This window comes from Microcaecilia unicolor, chromosome 4 (assembly GCF_901765095.1).
Source record: "Microcaecilia unicolor chromosome 4, aMicUni1.1, whole genome shotgun sequence".
Lineage (NCBI taxonomy): Eukaryota > Metazoa > Chordata > Amphibia > Gymnophiona > Siphonopidae > Microcaecilia > Microcaecilia unicolor.
In genome coordinates, this window is record NC_044034.1 from 39,136,445 (window position 1) to 39,152,610 (window position 16,166).

Genomic DNA, 16,166 nt, shown 5'->3' on the forward strand with positions numbered 1-16,166 from the left:
CTCGGTTCCGCCTTCTTCTGACATCAGAAATGACGTCAGAAGAAGGCGGGACACTGAGCGAAGGGAAAAAGACACGTCGGGGCGGGGGAGCGCCGCCTCCTCACTAACGCTACGCTGCCATGCGCCGGAGAGGTAAATTTAAACAAAAAAAAAAGGATCTGGGGAGAAGAGGGCGGGTAGTGTAGCGATCGTTTTTGGGGGGGGGGGGGGGGGGGCGCCGGAGACCCTAGGCACGGCCCTGGGCTGAATTTCAGATTTGTCCATTAATGGCCACATGCTAATTTTCCAAGCAGCATGCGGACATTAGTGTTTAAGTCCCTACCGTCGCCTGTTTTGTAGGTGGTAGGGACTTCTTGTGCTAAACCAGTACTAATTGGTCAGTGCACAGTAATGCCAACATGCTAACCAATTTGCATAGACACACCCCTGTCCCCCAAACACGCCCCCTCCGCAAAAATATTGAAAAAACATTTTAGCGTGCAGTTTGTGCGTGCACATGCAAAAATGACCACGGGATGCCTCTGCACCCCCAGTACACCATTATAAGCTGCAGTAAGCACGCATTATTCAGCAATTAAGTGGCCAGGGTTAGCGCATAAATGGAACTGCATAAATGTTTGTCCTATCTTTGGGGCCCTTTCACTAAGGCGCACCTAAAAGTGGCCTGCGCTGGTGTAGGCACATGTTTTGGACGCACAGAGATCCATTTTCTAACACGCCTTGAAAAAAATCATTTTTTTGTGCCTGAAAATGGACGTGCGGCAAAATTAAAACCAGCGCACGTCCATTTTCGGGCTGAGACCTTACTGCCACCCATTGACAGTGGTAAGGTCTTACGCGTTAACTAGGCAGCAAGCATCAGCACCCGTAAACTGCTGATTACCACCGAGTAAGCGCCGTGCGGTAGAAAATCATAAATATTTTCTACCGCGTGTTTTGGATGCACGTAAAAAATGGAATTAGCATCCAGGGCATGCGGTAGCTGGGCGGTAGTGCCAATTTGATGCACGTTGGATGCGCGTAGGTGCCTATGCGCCTTAGTAAAAGGGCCTCTTTATGCAGTAACCCATGGCAACAAGTGATGAATATTAACTTAAAAGGCTATGGGGCTCATTTTCGAAAGAGAAGGACGTCCATCTTTCGACATAAATTGGAAGGGGGTCACACAAGGTCTTTCCCAGAATAAAACAACACTCTTTGGCCCCAGATTAATCTACATAAAATTTATCTCTCATTCATAAAATCTGGTAATTGGTTTGTGCTCGGTGATACAATCATGAGTGGAAGAGACTGGGGTAGCAAAAAAAAAAAAAGAGCAAGGAAGGGATGGGGAGGCTAATTAATTGAGGGGCATGCATTGCGTACCCTGTCCATAGTGTGAATTTTTAAACAGTGATATATTTTGTTCTGTGAATGTACAGATTCTATCACATGAATGATCAAACATGCAGGCTGCTCAAAATGGCAGTTTGCCTATTTGATTTAATTACTGTCTTTTTGTTTTCATTCTTGGGCTTCCTTTGTTTTTTATTTATTTAACAATTTTTAACAAACTTTACAAGATAAACTTGCAAATAGAAATACAGTGAGAGATTGAACACATCTAAATAATAAGAAACACATTAAGGAATTACAATTTATCACTTCCTTAGACCACAAATTTAGTGTGGGGGGGAGGGAATGATTAACAGATGAGATCTATAAGAAGTAAAAAAAAATAACTGTTGCAAAATGGCCAGACCTGAGTATTCCCATTATATTCTCTACTTAATCAGTTGTCCAGTCTCTTATTCCTTCGGTCTATTAGATAGCTTTTTCATATCCAAAAAAAGTTTTAAGTTGTTCCGGTTCAAAGAAAACATATTTGTTGCCCAGATACTTTACTAGGCACTTGCATGGATATGCCAGAAGAAATGTTGCTTCCAAAACCCTTGTCTCTTCTCTAAGAGCTAAGAATTGCTTCCTTCTATCTTGTGTTGTCTTTGTAACAGCAGGAAACATCCAGATTCTTTGACCACAAAATGTTTTTAAGGAATTCTTAAAGTATAACTTCATTACCGAATTCATATCTTGCTCAAATACAAACGAAGCTATTAAAGTTCGCCGTTGAGCCACCTCAGACTTTGAATCTTCCAATAATGCTGAAATATCCTGAATTTCTTGGATGAAATCTTGATTTCCTTTGTTTACTTAGGTCTTATTTTCTGTGTTTGAACATGTTGGAAAACACAGCACAGGAGTGCAAACATTGCTCCTCTCTCCCCACCCCCCTTTTATCTCTGAGAAACAAGGTCAGCTGGGACAGTTCATTAAACACATAAGAAACATTCTTATATCTCATCATACACTTGCATGGAAATTTAAGAAAATATGTGGCACCCAATTGTAAGGTACTAAACCTCATTAATGAATAAGAACTTAAGAGTAGCCATACTGGGTCAAACCAATGGTCAATCTAGCCCAGTATCCTGTTTTCCAAACCCAGATCGTGGCAACATTCCATACTATTTATTTTATTGCACTTGTATCCCACATTTCCCCACCTGTTTGCAGGCTCAATGTGGCTTACAAAAACCTGTCATGGCATCACCATTTCAGGGTACAAAGATACAATTGGTGTTACAAGCATAACAATGATGACAAGACTACCAGAAATCCCAGTAGCAGGAAATCTCAATAGCAGACTATGGGCTTTTCCTCCAGGAATTTGTCCAAACCTTTTTTAAACACAGATACACTACCCGCTGTTACTACATCTTCCAGCAAAGAGTTCCAGAGCTTAACTATTTGTTGAGTGAAAAAAATATTGCCTCCTATTTGTTTTAAAAGTATTTCCATGTAACTTCATCGAGTGTCCCCCTAGTCTTTGTACTTTTGGAACAAGTAAAAAATCGATTTACTTCTACTTGTTCTACACCACTCAGGATTTTGTAGACCTCAATTATATCTCCCCTCATCCAAGCTGAAGAGCCCTAACCTCTTTAGCGTTTCCTCATACGAGTGGAGTTTCATCCTCTTTATCATTTTGGTCGCTTTTCTTTGAACCTTTGCTAATTCTGCTTTATCTTTTTTGAGATAGGGTGACCAGAGCTGAACGCAATACTCAAGGTGCAGACACACCATGAAGCGATACAATCCAGCTTATTTTCGAAAGAGAAAGACGCCCATATTTTGACCCAAATCGGGAGATGGGCGCTTTTCTTTCATGGGCGCCCAAATCGGTATAATCGAAAGCCGATTTTGGGCACCTCCAACTGCAGTCTATCGTGGGAACAGACAAAGTTGATGGGGGCGTGGTGAAGGCGGGACTGGGGCGTGTTTATCTGCCAAGGAGAGATGGGCGCGCTCAGCCGATAATGGAAAAAAGAAGGGCGCCAGAAGCGAGAATTTGGGTCACTTTTTTTGGACCCTTTTTTGTCACGAATAAGCACCCCAAAAGTGCCCCAACTGCCCAGATGACCACCGGAGGGAATCGGAGATGACCTCCCTTGACTCCCCCAGTGGTCACTAACCCCCTCCCACCAAAAAAAAAGAACTGTCAAAACTTTTTTTTCCAGCCTGTATGCTAGCCTCAAATATCATACCCAGCTCCATCACAGCAGTATGCAGGTCCCTGGAGCAGTTGTTAGTGGGTGCAGTGGACTTCAGGCAGGTGGACCCAGGCCCATCCCCCCCTACCTGTTACACTTGTGCTGCTAAATGGGAGTGCTCCATACTGCCCCCCCCAAACCCACTGTACCCACATCTAGGTGCCCCCTTCAGCCATAAGTGCTATGGTAATGGTGTAGAGTTGTGGGCAGTGGGTTTTGGGGGGGCTTAGCACCCAAAGTAAGGGAGCTATGGACTTGGGAGGTATTTTAATTTTTTTTTGTTAGAAGTGCCCCCTAGGGTGCCCAGTTGGTGTCCTGGCATGTGAGGGGGACCAGTGCACTACGAATCCTGGCCCCTCCCACGACAAAATGCCTTGGAGTTGTTCGTTTTTGAGCTGGGCGCCTTCGGTTTCCATTATCGCTGAAAACCGATATACCGCCCAGCTCAAATCCGCCTAAATGCGATGCATTTGCCCGGCACAAACCGTATTATTGATACAAAAGATGGACGCCCATCTTTTTCGAAAATACGGTCTGGACCGGCCCTTCGCGTACCCGTCCTCGGAGATAAACGCCCATGGAGATAGGCGTTTGTGTTCGATTATGCCCCTCAATGGAAACTGTCTATGCTCTTTTTCTGTGTATCCTTAGCCATATCAGGAAAGTTAAAATACTCAGACCATGGAATAGACTCACAAGTCACATATTCTCCCTTCTCATAATATTTTTCCAAATTCTCAGTTTTCCCGCACAGAAACATGTTATCTTGCAGACAAAAATCCTGGGCTCCCTCTACTTTTTCCATCTTACCATGCAAACAATTCACCCCTCTGGGTAAGGCTCTACTTGAGACTTACACATTTAAGAAAAAGAAGCAAACTACATGTTAATGAGTTTCAAAAAAATTCAAAACTGGAAGCTATTAAAAATAAGATAAACTGAATAAAACGAAATCAAATGAACCTTAAATTAAAGCCCATCATCCTAACCTTGGGTCATTCAATAGCTATTACAAAAAGAACCTAGTACAAAAATGTATACAATAATTACATGATAGTTTTCCATTCAATGGCTTCATTTAATTCCTCAGGGCACGTTGAGCCTGTTCTAAAAATCCAAATTCTTTTTGAGCTGGAGTTGATTCATGATCACCCCTTTTATTTATTTATTTATTTATTTTTATTAGATTTATAGAATTATCATCCACAATAAAGATCACTAATATCACTAAATGTATATTTTCTCATGTATTTCCACTACTCATGATGTATTGTAAGCCACATTGAGCCTGCAAAGAGGTGGGAAAATGTGGGATAAAATGCAACAAATAAATAAAATAAAAAGCAAATGCACCAAGCAATACAATTAATAACCATCAGGCAAATAATATCTGCATCAAGTCCACATAACAGGATCAGCTAAAGTCACCAAAAGATAATACAATAAAGAAATCCATCTGAAAAACAATAGTGTAGGCCTGGAAATAAATTTCAATATCCCAAAACGAAATAAGAAGAGTTGTGTTGGCTACACTACTTTTTCTTCTAATATCCCAAAACAAACATAACTGGCAGAACAATACAGTTTACTCAGTGTTGTCTTCTTTAGAAGACAGAAATATTTCCAAAGGATTAGGTTCCAGGAAAATATATGATTTGCTTTCATATGTTACCAGGCATTTGCAGGGAAAGTTTAGAAAGAAAGTGCCTCCCACAGCCAAAATCTTAGCCATGAGTTGTAAGAAGGCTTTATGACGTAATTGGATTGTCCTGGAAATGCAAAGAAACACGCATATATGCATATCATCCCAGGCTTCTCTGGGGTGACTCCCAGGTCCTCCCCGATCCACCCAGGGCCTTGCTCCAGGTGACTAGTGCTTTCACCAGCTGCCTTCCAGGCACTTTCTCTCTACAATTTATATTTTCTCATGTGCTCTGTGGAATGCCTGCTCTGTCTGCAACAAACTTTCCTACATCCACAACCTCTTTATCTCTCATACTCTCCATCTGCTTGCTCTGAGACTTGGCTTTGCCCTGAAGACTCTTCTTCAGCTGTGGCCCTGTGTCATGGAGGTTACCTTTCTCTCATACTCCTCACTCAGTTGGCCACAGAGGTGGTGTCAGGCTACTACTCTCACCCTCTTGTAGATTTCAACCTCTCTTCCACCTCAGTCTCACTGCTTTTCTTCCTTTGAAGTCCACTCCATCCGTCTATTCACTCCTCTACCTCTCCGAGTAGCAGTCATTTATTAACCCCCTGATAAGTCTCTTTCTTTCTTCCTTTCTTACTGACCTTGACTCGTGGCGTTCCTTCTTTCTTGAACCTTCATCTCCTTCCCTCACTCTTGGGGATTTTAGCATTCATGCTAATGATTCCTCAGACTCTTATGCTTCTCAGTTTCTCGCTTTAACATATCCACTACCTCTACTCACCAGAATGGCCACTGTCTCAATCTTATCATCTTCTCCAGCTGTGCACTCTCTAGTTTCTGTGTGTCAGCTCTTCCCCTCTCTGACCATCATCTGATAACCTTCACACTTAAACACCCTTCCTTCCACCCATCCAATCTCCACCACTACATTTAGGAATCTTTAAGCTTTTGACTCTTCCACTCTATCCTCCAGTGTTTCAAACCTTTTCTCAACCACCACATTATCTAAGTCAGTCAATGAGGCTGTCTCTTCCTATAATACTATTCTCTCCTCTGCTCTGGATACTCTCATTCCTCCCATCCTCCATTCTGTAAGGCATACCAAACCCCTGCCTTGACTGACCTCTAGAATCCGCTAACTACAGTCCTGTGTCCAATCTGCCAAATACCTTTGGCTGAATCCTGTGCCCATACTGACTTCATACATTTCAAATTCTTGCTGACCTCCTTCCAGGCTGCTCTTTCACTTGCCAAACAAGACTACTACATCCAGTTGACAAACTCTCTTGGCTCAAAACCTCGACGTCTCTTTGCCACACTGAACTCTCTACTCAAAGTACCTTTGCCTCTAACCCCCCTTCACTTTCTCCTCAGACTCTGGCTGAGTGCTTTCATAATAAGGTTTGCAAAATTAACCTTGAGTTCTCAACCAAGTCACCACCTCCCCTTCTCCCAGTCCATTCTCTCAACCGTCCTTCAACCCCTGCTTCTTTTTCTTCCTTTTCTGAAATCACTGAAGAGGAAACTGCACTTTTTCCTTCCTCCTCCAAACTGACTACCTGTTCCTCTGATCCTATTCCCACCCATCTACTTAGCAGTATCTCTCCTACTGTTATCTCTCCAATCTATTATATCCTCAATCTTTCACTTTCCATGGCAACTGTTCCTGATGCCTTTAAACATGCAATAGTTACACCATTCCTCAAAAAAAATTCTTTAGACCCTACCTGTCCTTCCAACTATCGCCCCATCTCGCTCCTCCGCTTCCTATCCAAGCTACTTGAACTTGCTGTTCACCGCCATTGTCTTGGCATTCTTTCATCGCAAGCTATTCTTGATCCATTCAATATGGCTTTCGCCCTCTTCATTCAACCAAAACAGCTAAAGTCTCCAGTGACCTGTTGCTGGCCAGATCCAAAGGTCTTTTTTTCTATCCTCATCCTTCTTGATCTGTCTGCTGCTTTTGACACCGTTGATCACTACCTACTCCTTGACATGCTGCCTCACTTGGATTTCAGGGCTGTATTCTTTCCAGTTTTTTTTTCTTCTCTCCCATTGAACTTTTAGCGAACTTTTAGTGTATACTCTGGTGGATCCTCCCCCACTTCTATCCCACTATCAGTTGCTGTACCTCAGGGCTCTGACTTCAGACTTCTTCTTTTCTCCATCTATACTTCTTCCCTTTGTGCTCTGATCTCATCCCACGGTTTTCAATATTACTTTTATGCTAATGACTCTCAGATCTACCTCTCCACACCAGAAATTTCAGCAGTAATCCAGGCCCAAGTATCAGCTTGCCTTCCTGACATTGCTGCCTGGATGTCTCCTGCCATCTGAAACTATTTTCTCCCCTAAACCCACCTCTCCTCTTCCCCTATTCTCTTTCTCTGTGGACAACACTCTCATCCACCCTGTCTCATCAGTTCGTACCCTTCGGGTCATCTTTGACTCCTATCTCTCTTTCTCTGCACATATCCAACAGACTGCTCAAACCTGTTGTTTCTTTCTCTCTAATATCACCAAAATGTGTCCCTTCCTTTCTGAGTACACTACCAAAACCCTTATCTACACACTTATCACCTCTCGCTTAGACTACTGCAACTTGCTTCTCACAGGTCTCCCACTAAGCCACCTCTCTCCCCTTCAATCTGTTCAAAATTCTTATGCACGGCTTATATTCCGCCAGTCTCGCTATGCTCATATTAGCCCTCTCCTCAAGTCACTTCATTGCCTCCCTATCCGTTCACATACAATTCAAACTCCTCTTACTGACTTACAAGTGCATTCACTCTGTAGCTCTTCAGTACCTCTCCACTCTTATCTCTCCCTACATTCCTCCCTAGGAACTCTGTTCATTGGGTAAACCGTTCTTATCGCCTCCACTGCCAACTCTAGACTCAGTTCCTTTTATCTTGCTGCACCATATGCCTGGAATAGACTTCCTGAGTCAGTACGTCAAGCTCCACCTTTTTGAGGCTGCTTTTAACTCCTAATCCCTGTTCAGTACCCATGTCTGTTTTATCATTCCCGTCTTAAGTATTTCCCTTATTTGTCCTGTTTGTTCTGATTAGATTGTAAGCTCTAGTAACGCTATAGAAATGATAAGTAGTAGTAGTAGTAGTAATAGTATAAGTTCCAAAAGCCATTTGTATAACATTTTTCATATACATTTTAAAACATTTCCATCAGAGACAAGAAATGAGTAAGAGGAAAATTTAAGAACCGAAGGTTACAAGCACCTGTGGAGTTCTCCAAACTTTCTAACTGCAAATGTAGCATAAGGCTACCTTTTAACATGAGACGCTGCTGTTGCTTGGCAAGAAAGCACCTGAGTAATGATCACCCCTTTTAAACTGGGGTGTCACTTGATCTATAATAATCCGTAGCAAAATGAATGATTCTTGGAAGTAGGGCTGCTGACAATCTAATATAATAATTTGCTATGTGAACGTTCTAAAGTGTCTCACTGGGATCGTAACCCCCTGCTGACGTCACCGGCCAGCAGTAGAACCCTGCTTTACTGACGTCAGCAGGGGGTTACGATCCCAGTGAGAGACGCATGTTGAAGAACAGCGTGAGCGGGCAGAGACGTCCCTACGTGCACGTCGCCCCCCCTCCAAAATCGCCAACCCCCCTCTTCTACCCTCCCCTCCCCCCTCTTACCGGGGTCCCGGCGGCAGCAGTGAAGAGCCTCGCGAGTCTGCTGCCTTCCCTTCTCTTCGCTCTCAGCTCTGACTCTGGTCCCGCCCTTGCGGAAACAGTAAATGAGGGCGGGATCAGAGTCAGAGCTGAGAGCGAAGAGAAGGGAAGGCAGCAGACTCGCGAGGCTCTTCACTGCTGCCGCCGGGACCCCGGTAAGAGCGGGGGAGGGGAGGGTAGCGGGGGGGGGGGCGACATGCACGTAGGGGGATGGGCGGGGCCAGTGTCAGGGAGGGGAGGGCCGCGGGTGGAGGCATCGCAAGGACGTGTCTGTGAGACAGAGAGGAGGGAGGACTGGAACTCGGGGGAGGGACAGAGGGAAGGAGAGAGAGGGAGGGAGAGAGAGGGAGGGCCTGGAAATCGGAAGGGAAGAAAGGGGGCCGTGGGACTTGGAGGGGACAGAGGGAGAGAGCGAGGGAGGGATAACCTTGCTAGCGCCCATTTCATTTCATACCGAAATGGGCCTTTTTTACTAGTGCATTAATAATGCGATTAATGCATTAAGGATCTCTTTTACTAAACTGCGCTAGTGATTCCCGATGCAGCAAATGAGAGGAAGCCAATTAAATTCCTCTCATAGTTAAGCTCAGGAACTCACTGCCGGAGGATGTGGTAACAGCGGTTAATGTATCTGGGCTTTAAAAAAAGGTTTGGACAAGTTTCTGGAGGAAAAGTCCATAGTCTGTTAATGAGATGGACATGGGGGAAGCAGGTTTCTGGTTTCTGCCAGGTACTTGTGACCTGGATTGGCCTCTGTTGAAAGCAGGATACTGGGCTAGATTGACTATTGGTCTGACCCAGTATGGCTATTCTTATGTTCTTAAGTATTATACATCAACAATTAGGATTATGTTTCACTTTTTGTCAGGTCATACGGAGTTTGAATACTTGTTTCTAGCCTCTCTCATTAGAGAGCTGATCTTTGGCTTGTTCTTTCCTTGAGTTTGTTATAACTACTGTTGATCATTTTTCCTTACTGCAAACTGTACTGCTTATCCAAATGATCTGTAACTCTTAAATTATACAGTGTGGCTCAACAGGATTGAAAGGAGGCACAGCCGCAGCATCAAATGAATGTAGTCCATTTGTTATATGCCATGTGATTAAGGGAACTGTCAGAAATAGAGGCAATAACATTGATAGATTCAGTTGTGCCATAAGGAGCAGGAAAGTTCAATGTAAGATTGCAAAAAGGAAGCAGTTAATGAGGTAAGTATTTATTATTATTATTTATTGCATTCGTATCCCACATTCCCCCACCTATTTGCAGGCTCAATGTGGCTTACATAGATTTGATAGCATTGTCATAGTTGGATATTAGATACAGTTAGTACTGTGTATCGCTTAAGGAAGGGAGAGGGAAGAAGGAAGATAGGTGATAAGGTAGTTTTAGAGGGTGTGCGTTCATAATTGGGTGGACTTAGTGAGGTTATAGGTTTTCATTGTAGGCTTTGTTGAAGAAGAATGTTTTCAGAGATTTTCGAAGCATAGTTGTTTCTTTGATTGCTTTCAGGTCTGTAGGTAGTGCATTCCATATCTGCGTGCTCTTGTAAGAGAAGTTAGCGGCGTGCATCAGCTTGTATTTAAGTCCTTTGCAGCTGGGGTAGTGCAGGTTGAGAAATTTGCGGGATGATCTTGTGGCGTTTCTGGGAGGTAGGTCCACGAGGTTGAGCATATAGATTGGGGCGTCTGCATGAATGATTTTGTGTACAATCGTGCAGATCTTGAACGCAATGCGCTCCTTAAGTGGAAGCCAGTGAAGTTTCTCTCTTAGGGGTTTTGCGCTTTCATATTTGGGTAAACAAATACTGCATAATATTCTTAAGTGAAAAATAGTAATACTTAAAAAATGTGACTCTTAATAGGTTGTGAACTCCAAATTGCAGTAGAAGTATAATATAAGCTTTATTTTGGAAACTCTGGTCTTGTTGTAGATGCCTGAAAACCAACATTTAGATATCCATATTGCATGGACATCTACATACCAATTTTGTAATGCTGGGATAGGGAAAACTAAAACTACAGTATGTCTACATGGGAATGGGGCATGGTCTAGGCATGTTTTGGGTGGGAGTAATAAAAGATTATAATATGGACGTCCAACTCTGATTTCAGAAAGGGGAGGGATGTCTATGTCCAAAAAGATGGAAGTTGACGTTTAGAACTACTTTCTGCGACAAATGTTTGAAAGGTGCTCTGATTGAGCAGTGGTCCACTGGTGGGATTAAGGTCCATCACCTCCTTAATTCCCCAATGGTTGATCCCCCCCCCCCCCCCCCTCCATGCTTTAAAGTGGCAAAGGATACCAGGCTCTGTCACAGCTTCAGGAAATATGGACCTTTGTGGTATAAATTTTCAAGTCCCAGCACATGTACATCTATGTAGCCATTTTATTACATGGATGTTCCTATGTTGCTCTAGTGTTACCTATGAACCCAGTTTTTGCTCCATTCAAATGTTACATGTTCCAGAATGTTAAATAGATGTTCATTCTGGACATGATCAACTCATGGACATCAATTTCTTCTGTATTTTAGAACAGGCTGTACCATTGGCACATCTTAAGTACATAAGTATTGCCACACTGGGACAGATCAAAGGTCCATCAAGCCCAGTATCCTGTTTCCAACAGTGGCCAATCCAGGCCACAAATACCTGGCAAGATCCCAGTAAAGCTCAATACATTTTATGATGCTTATCCCAGAAATAAGCAGTGTATTTTCCCAAGTCAATTAATAATGGTCTATGGACTTTTCCTTTTAGAAGCCGTCTAGACCCTTTTAAAACCCCGCTAAGCTAACCGCCTTTACCATATTTTCCGGCAACGAATTCCAGAGTTTAATTACACGTTGAGTGAAGAAAAAGTTTCTCAGATTCGTATTAAATTTACTACTTTGTAGCTTCATTGCATGCCCCCTAGTCCTAGTATTTTTGGAAAGAGTAAACAAACGATTCACGTCTACCCATTCCACTCCGTTCCATTCCAGATCTTGTTCTGAAATACAAGCGCCTCTGCTGACATACCAACATCTTTATTCCAAGCTGAACGTCCCAGTAGCATAGCCAGAAGGCAATCTTTTGGTGGGCCAACAGGTAGGATGTGTGGACGTTAGTGTTGCCAACTTATTGAAAGAGAAAAAATCTTCCCTACCTCTTGCTCTGCTCCTACTCCACCTAACAACTGTAGTGAGGGTAGCAGGGTAGGCTTCAGTGCCTGCAGGCCGCATTGAGGACTATGGAAAATACAAGAGATTACATTAATCATCACCCATTGAACCCCAGTCTCCTAACACACATATATTATCCCCCCATTTGGTATTAAAGCTAAATAAATTCCACATCCATAGAACCCCCAGCCCTCCCCCAACACATGCAGAGCAGAGCTAGGACATTTCCCCTAAAACTAATTCTAGTGTAATCTCAGTAACAGAATCATAAACCCTCTCTGTCCCAGCATATTGCGGAGTAATACAAAAATCTGTATTAAAAAAAAGTTACTCAGAAACTACACCAAATTTAAAACGCCACTTCCAAAACAAGGATCTTACATATGAAAAGGCAGTGCTTTACTGTGAGGTCCTAAAGTATCAGTACTAGGGCTGCATTTCAGTTGGAAATTTTAATTGCAATTAATCGTACAATTAAAAATATTTTATTGTTTTCACTACAGCTCCATGTGACTCTGGGCTAGACACTTAGCCCCCCATTGGGTGCAGCATCTCTCTACTACATCCTTCCTCCCACAGTTCTCCAGAGTCCCAGTGGGTGACCAACACAGGCAGTGAAACAGACTTCTGCACCCGTTCCTTTTATCTTGCTGCACCTCACGCCTGGAATAGACTTCCCGAGCCTGTACATCTAGCCCCGTCTTTGGCCGTTTTCAAGTCCATACTTAATGCCCACCTCTTTACCACTGCTTTTGACTCCTAACCACCACTCACTTGCCCTGTCCTTTATCCTCACCTATTTATTCCCTTAACCTTAATTGTTCTGTCTGTTTGCCTGTCTTATCTAGATTGTAAGCTCTTTGAGCAGGGACTGTCTTTTTGTGTATGGTGTACAGCGCTGCGTATGCCTTGTAGCGCTATAGAAATGATAAATAGTAGTAGTAGTAGTCTTGACGAGGCCTTTCCTCTGTTGTGTCCGCCCACTGGAGTTTACATCACAGGAGGGGTGGGGGGGGGGGAAGGAAGGGAGAGAATGATACAGGGTTGAGAAAGGAAGAATGGATAGCAGAAGCAGCAGGCAGCCCCTGCAATGGTTGCTGAAATTTTGGAGGTGGTCCAGTGGCGTAGGAAGGGGGGGGGGGGCGGTGGGGCGGTCCGCCCCGGGTGCACGCCGCTGGAGGGTGTCGGTGCCTCGCTGGTTCCTTGCTCTCTCTGCCCCGGAACAGGTTACTTCCTGTTCTGGGTCAGAGAGAGCAAGGAACCAGCGAGGCACCGACACCCCCAAGCGGCGTGCACTCGGCGGATTGGCTCTCCCGCCCGCCCCTCAACGCCTTCCAGGTATGTTCTCGCGGGGGGGGGGGGGGGTTGCGCTACGGAGGGGGGAGGGTGCGTCGCGCTGCACCCGGGGGGGTGCGCAGCGGCGACCCGCCCTGGATGTCAGCTGCCCTCGCGACGCCACTGAGGTGGTCTGAGCCCAAACTGAGGGAGCCTAGGCCCCCAATACCCTCGTGATTATTCCACTGGTAAAGATAGTGGATATCTATTCAGGTATGCTATCTTTGAAAGGGGGAACAGCAATTGTCCTTCACATCTGATCCCTTTAAAACAACAGCACCCCTGTAGATCCATTCCCCACTCCTGATTAATGATCAATCATTAAAAAGTTATGTTCTGCCCTCTCCCATGGACTGACACTCCACTCCCAGGGCTGATATTAGATGTAGTGGGGCTCAGGGCAAAAATATTGGAGGGGTTCCCAAACCCAACCATCAGTCTGTACCTCTTTCAGTTTCAGGCAGATTTGTGGGACCCCTGTGACATGGAGGCCCAGTGTAAGCCATCTGGTTGCATCACCTGAATGCCAGATCTGGTCATTCCAGTCTCCAATCCATCATTCAAATGCAAAGTCCACCCTCACGAATTCACTCCTTCCTAATCCATGTTCCATCAATAAAATGGGGAGATAAAATGGGATTTGTTATAGGGGAATTTTAGGTGTAATGTGATCTCTTTTTAAAGTGTAAACCACTTCACATTTAAAATAAAAAAATAAAATTTACACCCTAGACTCACTTCCTAAAACCAGTCCTTGATCCCTGATGAAAATGCAAAGCCTGTTCCTCTAGATTCATCCCCACCTTGACCTCTAATCCATCATTAAACTGCAAAATATCTCTACACCAAGCCTGTACTCTCTAGCACCTTCCAAGGTGTCCCCCCCCCCCCCCCCCCCCCGGTTGGTAGTGGGGAAGGAACGATCCCTGGTCACGCCTGCCATGACATCATCATCTTTGCAAATAGTACTTGCCCACCCATAGTGGTAGTCAAATAAGAGTATATTCCCTTACATTTTTCAAAGCTGCATTATTCTTTTTAATTTAACACCTCAGGAAGCTTTATTAACTGTCTCCTGGGGATCGTGGCTTGTTAATGTGTTAGCCAATGCTCCCAAGGATGTTTTGAAAGGGCTTGGACAAGGTTTAAAAATAGCTTTAAATCCCAATCCCTTATTAAAAATAGCTTCTGGATCCCCCCCCCCCCCCCCCCCACCACCACATGCACACCTGATTGCCAATCATTAAAATGCAAAATCCTCTTATCCCCTGGATTGACCTCCTTACCCTCAGCACCCCCACCTTACTGGGGTTTCCCTGGTGTGTAGTGAGGGGCAGGAATTATCCATGGTTGCTTCTGCCCTGTAAACTATCTCTACATTAATGATGCCTGGAGGCTCTAGTGGCAGTTTCACAGTTCTACTGCTAGCTGTCCAATTTTATTTTATTTGCAAAATTTTCTATACCGCTCTAGCTGACGGGCAGAATAGAGCGGTGTACAGGCTAGGGTAGAAAACATGAAACATGGAGAGGAGAGCTTCCAGGGCAGGAGTGACTAGGGATCGTTCCTGCCCCCATACCCACCATGGAGATACTGGTAGGTGCTGAGGAAACAGGAGATGATGGCCAGTGGGACTTTGCATGTTAATAGTAGACACTTGGGTGTTGGATGAATTCAGGGATGGGCTTTGCATTTTAATGATTCATCAAGGTCAAGTGATGCTGTTTTTAACCAAAGAATTGTTTAGGCACCATTTAAAAATCTTTACTAGATCCTTTAGTGCACCCCGGGATTAGCGAGGCCATGCTCCCAAGAGAAAGTTAATAATACTGCTTCAGATATTAACTTTCAATGAATAAAAGAGCTTGCAAAGTTTAACACAAGCTGGCTTATTCATGTTGCATAATAAGGGGCTGCTTTGCATGCATTTGGCTTGGTTAGTTTTCAGATCAGTTTTCATTTCATTCGGTTCATTCATGTTCGGGGCACTGGAACTCATTTGTTTAATTTGTTCCATTCATTTCCATTAAAATCAATGGGAGAAGCAATGTTGGACTGTAATGCTAGGCATTCCATCAGCACAGGCAACAGCATCCCAAGACAGCAAAGCAGCAAATCCACAAGAAGCTGTGTAAATGACCACTTATAGAATGCCAACTAAGTGTCATGATTTGATGGCATATACTTTGGCAGTGGGCATGCACATGGGTGAAGTCTGAGCACAGCACATAAGTGCACTTGAATTATAGAATGCTATAGTTTATATACGTTCTAGCTCACAGCTAGTTGCAGGCATTGAGAACCACTGTTTCCTCTAAACTGAGTGGGAGGCCTCTATCTACAGTCCTGCCAGTAGGGGACGATGTTACACACATAAATATAAAGGGTCCCTTTTACTAAGCCGTGTAGGCGCCAACGCGCACCATAATAGAGTTACTGCCTGGTTACCGCATGGCCCTTGCGGTAATTTCATTTTTGGCGTGCGTCCGATACGCGCATATGGAAAATATTTTTTTATTTTTGGGCAAACAGTCCTTAAATCCCCACCCCACCCTCACCTCGTCAACCCCCCCCCCTTTTTACCCCCTTATTCCCACAACCCTCTACCCACTGTTGCCGCACAATTAGGGACTATCATGTAGTAATGCCATCCCCCAACCCTCCCCACCCCCCCATCCAATCTCCCTATACCATAAATAGAAAAGAAAAGAAACTCCCATTTAT